Below are 10198 nucleotides of genomic sequence, written 5' to 3' on the forward strand. Positions count from 1 at the left end.
TATATGTTATTTAATTACATTTTACATTACTTTTTATCTTAATGAATGTGTATTTAATTTGTATTTAAATCAGTCAATTTTCATTTTATTATAAAATAAACTTTTATTAAACATAAAGAATTATCGAAAATATAGAAGAAAGGAAATTATAAAAGTAACTATAAATAATTTGCACTGAAAATAATAATACAAATGATGCAGGATAGAAAGCAATAACCTTATCTTCTTACACTTTATCCATATTCACCTGTGCAATATACTCGATTCCTTCATCTTCAATCTCTTCTCACTCTCGATTTGCATATATATTGGCACAAATAAATGTCGATGAATTACAATAATGCACGGCATCTAACTATTATTATCATATTAACTCTAGTATTTAATTTGAAAATTCCTAGTTTAAGTAGGGTCTTTCTTCATCGACACGCTTTATCCGTATAAAGATGTCAATATAGTTTAAACAGTAGAAAAAAAAATAAAAAAAAACAATCTTCAGAAGCTAACATTTTCTAATTTTCTATTAAAAAATAATTTATCTCATCAACTAATTTATTACTTAGGAGTTTTTAGTATTATTAGAACAGAAGGAGAAAACTTACCTTAATTAAATTGCCTTCAAATTCCTGCAAATATAAAAATAAATAAATAAATAAAGACGATAAAAATTAATTAAATGTAAAATTTACTTTAAAACATTCAAGATTTTATCAAATAAAAATACTTTCTTCGAAAATATTACACTAAAAATGGTTAATAACAATAGGCAAAGAGCGTGTTGATGTTTATTATAATTAAAATTAGATAGAGTAGAACGTTCTAATTAATTTCTTTTTTGCTAATTAGTTATAAATTTAAAGGTGAAAAATTATATTTTACGTACGATAATACAATTAATCTAGTATTTTAGTAGAAGGGAATTGAAATAAATTATTCAGAAGACATTTTCATAGAAACTATTCGCATAAAACTTTATTCTTAGAAAGCTGGCTTATAATATTTTACTCTTTCTAAATATTCCTGTCAAGCGGCTTATAATATTAACTTATACGTGATTATTTTATTTAAATATTATTATTATTATTATTTTCTTTTTAAATTTCGTCTGAAAGATTAGGACGAATACCTTAACTCTATACGATTTAGTAAGGATTCTTTGTGGTGGAAAAACAAGAAAAAAAAAAGTATTAAAAATGCTCCTGTACTTAATAACGTCCATTAAATATCTAACAGTCAAACCCCGATTTAACGCCGTCTTTTTTTGGCTTCTGAATCCGCTAAATTGAAGCGAAAACTATACGCAAATTCGAGCTCGAAATTTCACACGATTTGATGTCTTTTATAATACAAAATCGATAAATTTAATAATTCGAATATACCGAAGGATCCTCTGTTTAATATTTATGAGGAAGATTCGAGGGTGGCACTAATTAGAAGAACGCTATATCGGGGGATTGATTGTAATGTAAGGCATTCTTATAAGTTGACTTAAATTGTGGGCTTTGTTTGTTTGAAATTTGTAAAGTAATGGCACAAAGAATTGACCAAATTAGAAAAGAAACTGCATAAATTTTGTGTATAATAGAACAATAAACAATTCCCCACAATAATTAGAGGAACAAAAGGATCGTCAAAAGACATCATCATCATCAGTCGGATTCATGATGTCTTATTTAATTGAAATTTATTCTTTACAGTGTTTAACTAAATTTTAAGAGTTTTAATTATATAATTTGGTTTAAAATAAACCTGTATATCGAATATATTATGATTTGTTAATGATCATTTATACGATTTTACTATTATCAACTGAGTTTTAACGTCACCTTAAGCGATTATAGAGCAAAGAAAACAGTCATTTTCTTATTTNCCATACAATCGATTTTTCGGGCCTCAGACCGTAGCCCTGCGCTCTCAGGGGCCCTATTTATAAGAAAATTCGTTTCTGCAAATATTTTGAGGCCCCAATAATAAGTTTTTTTGGGTCCACCGCAAAATCACAAGTTTATACTTTAGGGCCTCACATTTTTCTACGTATTATTACTTGGTGAAGGAAAGAGTCTGTTATATATTACTATTAAATCTTCTAATGTGTTAAAAATATTAAAATTATTATTAAATTTTACAATATAACCCACATTAAACTCCTTCATAAAATTAATCTATTAATTATAAACGTGTAATTTTTAGTATCAATCCAACACTTTACAGTTCAAAAATACATTAAAAACTATAGAATTTTAAACTTAATTAATTGTAAATAATGATTATATTATACTCACATTCTGATTTATGTTCGTTCAAATTAAAATCAGCTCGTAGTCAAGTTTCAAGTGTAATTACATCTTTGTGTATGCTCGTTACTAAGCATCTCTTATTCACATCACGTGAGATAGACAACATTACTACAGTCTTCAACACATTTCTTTACATGTATTAATTTATTAAAGTGCGGAGAGCTGCACCATTATAGAATCGTTTCTATATATATATATTATATATAAATGTGATTTAATTTTAATAATATATTTATAATTTTCCCCCTTCTCTAATATTAAATAATAAGAAAAATTCAGGAAATTAAAGTAATGGATATTTTAGATATTGGATTCTTTCACAAAGCAATTTCATTAGAGTAGACCTTGAAAATGATAGCTTCAAGTTACTTTTCTATAGTACTCTCGATTATCCGGCGAACAAGAAGGATAATCCGGATAATATACAAACATGTTATCCTGATTTTGCTGCGGAAAATCATCTCTAAACATCACAGGGATGCTCGTTTACGCTCGAAATTCAGGATAAGCTTTTTTCTTTCTTTCTTTAATTTTCTAAAATATTCTGCATAAAAAAATACAAATATATATTTATGGATAGATGACACGTAAAACCGGATAATCCACTTCCAATTGTATTAATAAATTATAGGAAAAAATAAAATAAAATAAAACAAGTGCATGAAGCAAGACGAGAAGTTAAGTATTTTCGTTTGTTTAAATGCATTATAAATTTTATATCGAAAAGTTTGTGATTGATGGAGAAGAGGGAAGAGATCGAATGAAAAGAATGAATAAATATAGAAATGGAAAGTAAGAAGATTGATGTGGGATTTGCCATTCGCAAAGAGAATGCAAAGGATAGATAAATTGTACATTATAGGAGTAAAAAGAGAAAGTAAGATTGAGACCAAAGTTTCTTCCTAATAGAAAAGTTGGATTATAATTGCGTGGGAAGCATCTAATTTTCTCTATAGCTTCATTTATTTCGTAACATTCAGTGAAATCATTATACAATAAAAAATATATTCCGATATTTTTAAAGCTTGGGTGTCAGGAGTGGGGACCAAACGGGACACTTACTCTCCCCTGGGATCGAGTAATATATTCCACAAATTATAATCGTAACAGTGATTAAGGTATGTAATACCCTCCCATGGTATGCTTTTGTGAAGAAATCCCCCCAAAATTAAATAATTTACCTCCAAGTTTTGCCCTCTAGAAATTTTTCTGTGACGCCCATGGCTGTAAGACATGAACACTAGAAAAACGCATACCAAACGGAATTAGGTCTATAATTTTCTATAAGCATAATATGAAGGGAATTATTTATTCACAAGAAACTACAGTTTGAAGGAATTAAGGTTAATCAATGTAGCAGTACATCTAAGAGAAACAATACTAAAATGGCGTTAAAATGTAACTGCACGTAGGAGTATTTGAATCGGTATTCGGTGTCCCCCCGAGGAACTTCGTAGTTAGAAAAACAGGAAGCTTTGAACAAATATAAAGCGTACAAAATCAATATTTATAAGAAAAACGAATAAGTAAATCGAGAATGTACATAAAGAAAGATAATCTGTAATAATGATTTCCATTATAAATTTAAATGAAAGCTAAAAATGGAAGATGTTATACGTAAACAGAACACGTGCCTGCTTATAACAATAATAATATCGGTACACACTCTGCATAAAATATCTCAATATTAGAGTTATAAATAATACTTAATATAATAACTCAGTTTGGGCAGACAAACGGATGCATTTCTTTCATATAAATACATTCAAACCTGTGAACCACGGTTACTGACGAGCGCATAGGAAATGTCCGTTGTTCGGAGGTTATTTCGTATGCATTTCAGAAACAAATATTCCTGAAAAATGGCCGTCGTTTAGAGGTTTGACCATTATAATTTAAATACAATAGAGACAGGTGTTTTAAGTCTTAGAAATTCACACAATTTACCTTCCAATATAAAATAATGTTTAAAAAACAGTCGAATTTGATTATAAATTGAAGAAAAGTTATATTCGTATACCCAATGACGGAAAGATGTATAAAATTACCATTTACCATCAGTCCACGAAGGTCCATTTGTTTTTCTAAGTTTCAGGAAGGCTTTTCTCTTCCTGTCAGCCTTTCGATCCTTTTTAATAATGCACCACCAAATAAGGCAAAATAAACCTCCCAATACACCTAAATTTGCTGCCGTGATGAGTAAAACGATTCCACTTTCTTCTAGGCCCTCTGGTAACTTATAATATAATCCTATTATCAAGATGGCCGCTCCTACGCATATTCCTAGTATGGATATAGTAAGGATGCATGCCAATGTACACAAAACACGAAGTTTCCGCGGATCCTTCTTTCGTTTCTTATCCTTCATGTTCTGCCCCTGAGAAAGATATAATGATTTTTAAATTTTAATGGCCTAAAAATTAAATTTTTTAACTATATAAAATGTTTAAAAATTTGCATAAATTCCGCTTAAAATTACTATAGAGAGCGTAAAAAATTGTATATGTGTAACACAGGATTTGCGCATAAACTAAAGTTTAAGGCCTGGCGTTATAAGAGTCCATACAATCGATTTTTCGGGCCTCAGACCGTAGCCCTGCGCTCTCAGGGGCCCTATTTATAAGAAAATTCGTTTCTGCAAATATTTTGAGGCCCCAATAATAAGTTTTTTTGGGTCCACCGCAAAATCACAAGTTTATACTTTAGGGCCTCACATTTTTCTACGTATTATTACTTGGTGAAGGAAAGAGTCTGTTATATATTACTATTAAATCTTCTAATGTGTTAAAAATATTAAAATTATTATTAAATTTTACAATATAACCCACATTAAACTCCTTCATAAAATTAATCTATTAATTATAAACGTGTAATTTTTAGTATCAATCCAACACTTTACAGTTCAAAAATACATTAAAAACTATAGAATTTTAAACTTAATTAATTGTAAATAATGATTATATTATACTCACATTCTGATTTATGTTCGTTCAAATTAAAATCAGCTCGTAGTCAAGTTTCAAGTGTAATTACATCTTTGTGTATGCTCGTTACTAAGCATCTCTTATTCACATCACGTGAGATAGACAACATTACTACAGTCTTCAACACATTTCTTTACATCTATCAACACTCAAATTACGATAAAAACCTTTTAGAATTAATAAAATATCATCTTTAATTCTTAAAATAATATTTATTATATCATAATTACATATATAACAATACTTAAACACTAAACAAAGCCTTTAAGTTTATTGTTAGCAAGAGACTAGAGGCCCTCCCTCCGCCTTATAATAATGTAAAATACGTAATAAATTTTGTAAATTGAGTAAGGCCCCCTCCTATTACGAGGCCTTACGTCTAATTTCGCTTTATAAGACTTCAATAGTAATTTTTGTAATTAAAAAAAGGCCCTTCAATAAAGGTCATCCCTAAACGACAGTCATTGTTCGGAGGTTTGGGAATAAAATTTCCAAAATTGTAAATAATTAATTAAAGTGTTCTCAAATAAAAATTGTTTTTAGCTATAATTACTACATAATTTAACTTGTTTATATTGATTTTTTTAAGTTAAAAAATTGCGTGAGGACACGAATATCATTAATTTTCTGGAATATTGTTTCCTTCTTAATTACTTGTATTCGTGTCATTTATTCAATTATGTATAGGTTACATTCAATGAATATAAAGTATCTCGGATATAGGGCTGCATTTGCACATAAACCGAACAATTTGGGGCCTCGCATTATAAGTCCTTACATTATTTGGTGGAGGAGAAGGGACTGTTCTGTGCTTCACATTTTTATATTATTATTTGGTGGAGAGGAAGGACCTACTCTATACCTTAAGGCCTCACATTTTGGAGAGGAAGGATATGTTGTTATATGCCTCACATTTTTGTATATATTTGGTAGAGAGGAAGGGCCTGTTCTATTATAGCTTAAGGTCTCACATTTCTGTATGTACCATTATTTCGTGGAGGAGAAGGGCCTGTTATAGCTTAAGGCCTCACGTTTTTGTATATATCATTGCTTTGGTAGAGTGGAAAGGCCTGNATATAAATCAAAATTAGTAAATAAAATTGTTTCCTGTTGATAATGTTTAACCTTTTTTTTTCCTTTATTAAATAATTAAACATTACACGTTCATTTTTTAAAATAAGGAAGTATAGAGAGAAGTTTAATTACGTGTATACTTAATTAGGTAAATATAAATGATTTTTTTATATAATTTATTGAGAGATTTAACCTACGTTTCTATCAATACAAATGGGTCTGACTGATAATCGAATCAGATCAAGAGGCCAGCGTGTCAACACATCACAGCAATTGGCATGGAGTCACTTAATATCGTATCCCATTCCCTCTTCATCTTTAACTCCACCTATTCCTGACAAGTGCTTATCTAAGGTATAGAACGACATGTTAGGTTTAGTTGAAGTCGCTGCCATTAGTTATCTTGTCTTTAAAGTTTAATCTCGTTATATTAATGGACAATGCCTTTTTTTCCTTTTCTCCCCTTCTAAACTTGGCAAATATTAGCATTTGTAATCACTCAGCACGATATAATATTAATTGCTTGTTAATGAATTTTTAAAAAGTTGTAACGACATTCTCTCGTCAAAATATTTTTCGTACCCGGAAATACTTTGGAGAAAAGAAGGAAGTTTTGGGGCGAGGACCTGACATTTGGGCGCGAGGACAAACACAAGGTCGTCTATCCACCTGCTAGTCACAAGGCTATGCGAGGGTGGTCTACTACGTGAAGAATGCGTGACGTTTGTTCCTGCTTTCTTACCTACAACGTGCAACAGGTGACATTTTAAGAAATAAATAAATTAATTTCATACAAAAATAAGCTTTAAAACTATTTTAAAAAATTTAATATTATAATTTTAATATTTAAAAATATAATAATAATTGTTACATTTTTTAAACATTTTAGTACAGTAAAAAATACAAAAATGTCATTCAACATAAATACAGTATTTCCTCATACTTCGAATTTAATTCATTCCATGAGACCGTTCGAACTCCGAATCAATTTTTTTTTCTATTAGAAATAATGGAAAGCAAATTAACCCATTTCCAGACCCTAAACAATGCCCATTTCGATAAACTTCAAAAAGCAAATACACGTAATTTAAGGTAAAAATAACAATTAAATTAAAACACGCATTTTTTTTTTCACTGCACGTTCAACCTTTGAAGCATCGTTCGAAGTCTGAAGCGAATTTGGCATTCTAACTCTGAAGAGTTCGAAGTACAAGATACCAATTGATTAAGTCATTCCTATTAGATAGGACATAATTGCACATAATTAGTACTAAAGACTAATCAGTGAGGTAAATGTGCTATGTGTTAGATGAATTATGAAACATTTCTGTATTGAACATAACAAATAATCCTGAGCTACTTTATAGCATTGGGAGCCTTAACTTAGAGATATAATTCTGTTAAATAGCATACATTTTTGAAGAATTTATATATATATATATAAATTCTTCAAAAATGTATGCTATTAACAGATAAGACATATATATTAACAGCTAAGATATATAATTAACAGATAAGATATATAATATAGGTAAGATATATATATATATATCTATCTTACCTGTAATTAGGATCAAGTCAAAAACCATAAAGGCATTCATAACATGGTTCTCAATACAAATTCTTTATTATAACAAGTGGAAACCTTATTATGCAGTATTTACATGAACGCAATACGTATTACTACTTTTATATTAAATCAAATAACCTTTGTTACAATGCCTGCCCAACAGCCAGTGTGGGATTACACTAAAATACTACATATACTATGTAACATAGTGTAGGTTTACATACAATACCCTGTATCCATTATATTTTCATCACCCTGTATTCTGAACTAGTAACCATTAACTGGATTTTCCTTTAGCAGAGTAAGTGTACCCTAAAGTATAAGGTTTATACAAGGATCTAAAGAGGTAGTGATACTAAACAATATATACAAGAAAAATGGAATATGTCTTCATGTTATATAAAAGCATTTTATATAACATGAAGACATGTTATATAAAATGCTTAATATAATATATAAATAATAATGCTTAATAAAAAAGTTATATAACATGTTATATAAAAGCATTTTAGTGTCCAGTTGTATCATTTTTTAAAGACTTACAGCCTTGAAAAGGAAGTCATCTTATGTTTACATGCAAATGACCTAAAGTAATATGAAATTGTTAAAGACATGGGCTTTCACCAATCAATTTTATCTGGAGTGATTACTGCTGTGAACAATCACCACTCTGTAATTGATAAAAAAAAAAAAAGCAGGGGTCATCCACAAAACATCAGCTTGTGAAGACAGATGTTTAAGTAGACTTGTTAGTATAAACTGTTCTGAACATATATCAATAAACAATGGAATTTCAGTCCCGAATATGTAAAGGAAAATCTTTAATGACAGCTAAGCATCCACGAGATAGATACAACTAAGCACAAGACTGTGATGGACTAGTATCAGGTAATCTTCAGCAATGAGTAAATTAAATCATACTCATTGGAGATAGTAGGCCTGTTTAGAAAAAAGAGGAGGACAAAACTGAACCCACTTGCAGAGTATGCAGTGTGAAGTACCCTGCAGGTGTCATGGTTTGGGATTGCTTGATGACTTGAAAAATGATTATTTAGAATGGGAACTGTTATTCTGAGTACAAAGAAACAGTCGAGACTATTGATTAATAAAACTGATAGAACATCATTTTCAAAATGAAACATTATCTTCCAGCAGGATCTTGCCCATGCCATGTCTCAAAAGATAGTTTGCCAACCACTAGATATACGTTTTGTTATGGGCTACAAATTCTCCTGATTGCAACGTGATCAAGACTGTGTGGAAGCTTATGAAGCACATAGGAAGCAAAGTCAACCCACATCCAACAACAGTGAATACTCTGAAAAGCATTATTCAGCATGTTTAGGATGACTTTTCCATTGCAGATTGCCAAAAATTGTACAGCTTGATGCCAAAAAGATGTCTTGCAGTGTTACGTAACAAAGACTACCAAACCAAATACAAATTATGTAGAACAGTAAAACTTAAAACCTATTGTCTTGTGATTATGCAAACAATTCTGAAGAGTTTTCAGAATTGCATGTTTTTCTGAACAATGTCTGATGACAACATAACATGCTAATATTACTTTAACTCATATTACCATAATTTTTGCTGCTTTATTCAAATATGTAATTCTTTATTTTTCACGTGTTCAATAAATAACAACAAAAACAATGCGTTAAGTCATTTTTTGTTACTAAATTTCACATGATTAATTACTTAACTTGCTACCTTGCAAAGGTTTGTGAATGTAGTAGTATATTGCAAAAATTCTCATACCACATCACACTCAAGTTTAATCTGAATATAGCTATTTTCTATATTGGATCCTTAATAGAAGATTCCCTTTAAACTATTCTTACTTTGTGAAATATTTAAATGATTTCATAATTGCTTTTCTACATATCTGTATCTTTGTGTTTAAATTTTTCAAGTTACATGGATATCCAAACTACAAACAACACTACTAAAACCCGATACATTATATAACTAAAACCAACCACTGCCATATATTTCCAGGCTAAATAACAGCTATAGTATTAATAAATTACCAAACAATTTGATACTATAGGAAAGCATTTGGCATCTCCCTGCAGTATCAAATCTCTAAATAAATTTAATAAATATATCAAATTGTTTGGTAATTTATTAATATTACAGCTGTTATTTAGCCCAATAACATATGGCAATGGTTGGCTTTAGTTATCCAAGCTACTTAATCATTTCTAAAATTCCTCATTCAACAATTTAAACATACACATATATATCTGAATGTCCACACTTTAAAAGAA

At 29.6% G+C, this 10198-nt stretch overlaps 1 long non-coding RNA gene across 1 annotated transcript; it reads right to left on the minus strand.

Moving 5' to 3' along the window:
- Positions 1–203: 203 nt before the first annotated feature.
- On the minus strand, positions 204–6316 carry LOC111634745. Its single transcript, XR_002758277.1, has 4 exons — positions 5270–6316; positions 4353–4674; positions 603–626; positions 204–520 (listed from the first exon to the last, which is right to left on the minus strand). It is a non-coding gene; the product is annotated as an uncharacterized LOC111634745 (long non-coding RNA).
- Positions 6317–10198: the final 3882 nt, after the last annotated feature.

This window comes from Centruroides sculpturatus, unplaced genomic scaffold (genome assembly GCF_000671375.1).
Source record: "Centruroides sculpturatus isolate CEXI.00-Female unplaced genomic scaffold, Cexi_2.0 scaffold462, whole genome shotgun sequence".
Lineage (NCBI taxonomy): Eukaryota > Metazoa > Arthropoda > Arachnida > Scorpiones > Buthidae > Centruroides > Centruroides sculpturatus.